The sequence below is a fragment of the Rattus norvegicus genome, chromosome 5 (assembly GCF_021556685.1).
Source record: "Rattus norvegicus strain SHRSP/BbbUtx chromosome 5, alternate assembly SHRSP_T2T, whole genome shotgun sequence".
Classification (NCBI taxonomy): domain Eukaryota; kingdom Metazoa; phylum Chordata; class Mammalia; order Rodentia; family Muridae; genus Rattus; species Rattus norvegicus.
The window spans coordinates 17145644-17148931 of NC_141538.1; the positions used below are offsets into that span (position 1 = coordinate 17145644).

Genomic DNA, 3288 nt, shown 5'->3' on the forward strand with positions numbered 1-3288 from the left:
AAAGTTACTCTAGAAATTCAAAACATTTAGGAAAATCAAATCAATAATAAGGTTTGATGGAAGAACCATCAGCCTAGATTTCAAGCAAAGCTACAAACATATAATAACAAAAGTAGTAAGGAATTTACATAATAACAGATACACTCATTGGTATACTATAACTGTGGGCCCATATGTAAGCCCATATTTCTGTAACCCCCTGATTTATACACAGAAGCCAAAATTAAAAATTAAAGAAAAGAGAGCATATTCAACAAATGATGCTGGTCAAACAGGATAAGCTATGTGTGGAAGAATGACACTAGATATTTACCTCTCACCCTACATATAAAAGTCCATAAGGATCTCAATATAACACCCAATACTGACTAATGACTCCAAAAGTACAAGGATTAAGACCAGAAATTAATAAATGGAACCTCAGGAAGTCAAAAAAACGTCCTTATAGTAAAAATGACATTGAGTGAAGAGGCAAATGGTAAAAATCATTACCAACTACATATCTCATAGAGGGTTAGTACCTAGAGTATAAATGGAACTAAACAAAGAATAAACAAAAACCAAAGCATCAAGAAAACAGCCTAAGAGAAGACACTCAGATCTCTGGAGTCTATTACCTGTGTCCTAATTAGGATCATTAGTATTCATTAGAATGGTTTTTAATGCCCCATCCATACTCCTGAAGCTGTCTTCACAAAGCCTGGTGAGGAAGGAGGTAGTGATCATCTCTGTTTGGAGTACCTAGAAGGAAGTTCTTCCCACCTCTGTTCAAGAAAGCTGACACTTAAAGAAAAGCAAAGATGATTAAGGTACTGGTGGAATACTGGACCTACTCTTGCCTTCATCTTGGGTTGCTGATTAATAACCCCAACTTGGAGACCTTTCAGGCTACACTGCATGGAGTAGACACATAGCTGAAACAGAAGTATCACTCCATTATGTGGTTGACCTGAAGAATAGACACTGTGCCTCCTCAGATATGCAAGATGGAGAAGAGGTTAGAGACCCTTAATAGAAACTATGCTTGTGGATCAAGTCATGGATGGCCACTCAAGATACACAAGGAAGAGTGTTCAGTGACTTGTCCTTCATATCTTCTCTGCATGAAGATAAACACTAAACAGTTGTTGCAGTGGACAGAGGAGAAAAAGGATTTCTTACATCTATACTCTGAGAAGTTAGAGATGGGAGCAATAGAAGTATCCAAGGTCAGAAATATGTTAAAATTTTTACAGTCACAATTCATCAGGAATGCAAACTGAATACAGAGAATCTGTACAAACTGGCAAAATTTGTAGCTTGTATTATCAAGATGAGAAATCTTCAGAAACTCTACTACACATCTTTGGAATAAGTACTTAACACACCCAAGAAAGAGGGGAACATCACCAAGATCATTTCTCTGTTGTCTAAACTCAGCTGTCTCCAGCATCTCACTATTGATGATGTATATTTTTTTCACAGACCACATGAAAGAGTTGTTCAGGTGTCTGGCAGTCCCAATGGTGTTCCTTAAGATCACTCTGTGCCAGTTCTCTTCAGTCAGACTTGGAGTCATTTGCCCAGCATTGGAACTACAGTCAACTTAAACACCTGTGTTTGAAAGGTTCCACTTTAACTTACTTGAATGTCATGCCTTTAAAAGTTTTCTTAGAGAGTGCTGCAGACACACTGAAGATTCTGGAATTATAAGACTCTAAGATAAATGACTTTTACCTCAGTATCCTTCTGCCTGCCCCAACAAAATGCCCCCAGCTCATTAGCATCAATTTGTGTGACAATTACATCTCAATGGATGTCTTGAAGAACTTTCCGCACCACACTACCAACCTGAGCCAGGTGATCATAAAAATGTACCCTGGTTCAGTAGATGTCTATTTTGTGTTGGGTTATGTCAAAGTAGAGAGTTTTTTTCAACTTTGTGATGAGTTCATGGACGAACTCATGACTGTAAGACATCCCAAGTCAATCTGCTTTGGTTCCTATTCCTATTATGACTGTGATACACATTATATCTATGAAAAGAAGTAAGTCGGACTTTGTGAGTGCCAGGAATAACATAATGAGTATTCCTTCTGGGTACTAAGAAATTAATTCCTAGTGTTTCATTTCTCATTTAGAGAACCCCAAACACATGGCTTTGGACATTTCTCAATGTGATGCAAACAAAAAGGTCCAAACTCCTGCCAGGAATGACTCTTCGCTGGCTTTATCCTATCTATGAAATTATGGTCAGATCCTGAAAACCTCATATTCTCTCTGCTTCTCAGTCATTAAATTTGTCCTCAAGATTGTAGTCAGGACATTTCTTTGCTTGTACACAGTAATGGAGGGATACTCTGTTGTCTAACCTCTTGTTTCATACAACCTCTCAATGCACAATTAAGCTATTCTGACATCCCCACATCTGCAGCTGCCCAGTGGGTCATGTGTAAAGTCAACAAGGTAGTAATGTTTGCAAAGCCAAATCATGAGAAAGGAAGTTTGGTGAATAGGCAGCAGATTGCAATCCAGGGTAGTCAGGCTAGTAAGAGTTGCCCAGGCATCAAAGATAGCTGACACAGAAGAAAATAATGAAGAACAAAGGAATGGGGTCTCAACAACCCTTTTTAATCCTTTATCTTTCTAATGGTGCATTGTAGCCTAGACTGGCCTTGAATGACTCATCCTCCTCGCCCCACTTAGAGATTAATGAGGATGCTGACAGATAACCTCCAAGGCCAGCTTGTAGACCACCTGACAGTAAGACTCTGGTTTTCAGGGCTTCCAACTTCTGATCAGCCTCCTGAACATTAAGGACTCCAGTAGTCCCTGTCCTCTCTAAAAGAATTTCCAGTCCCTAGGAACTGCATAATACATGGGCCTAAGTCTATTTATTATGTTCCCTTATGTCTATACAATCAGATATCAATAAAGAATGTGCCAAATCAAAATAAGAAAGAAAGAAAACAACTCAATCAAGAAACAGGATATAGATGTGAACAGATCTAATCTTCAGAAAAAGTCATATTAAAAAAAATAGTTTCGAAGTCTCTCTCTACTCCTACCCCTTCCCCCCCTGTGTGTGTGCATGTGTGTGTGTATGTGTGTGTGTGTGTGTATCTGTGTGTATGTGTGTTTGTTTGTGTGTGTGAGTGTGTGTGTGTGTGTGTGTGTGTGTTAAAAATACAGACACATTGTAATTGGGCAACAATGACCGTACAAGACACCAAAGACTAATAAATAAAATGCCCAGTGTTAAGTGTTGAGAATGGACTAACTCTTTTGGAGTTTTGGAGTCATAGGCAT

The 3288-nt window shown here is 38.7% G+C and overlaps 1 pseudogene; it reads left to right on the plus strand.

Moving 5' to 3' along the window:
• Positions 1 to 652: 652 nt before the first annotated feature.
• Positions 653 to 2031, plus strand: Pramel7-ps2 (preferentially expressed antigen in melanoma-like 7, pseudogene 2; annotated as a pseudogene).
• The last annotated feature ends 1257 nt before the right edge of the window (positions 2032 to 3288 follow it).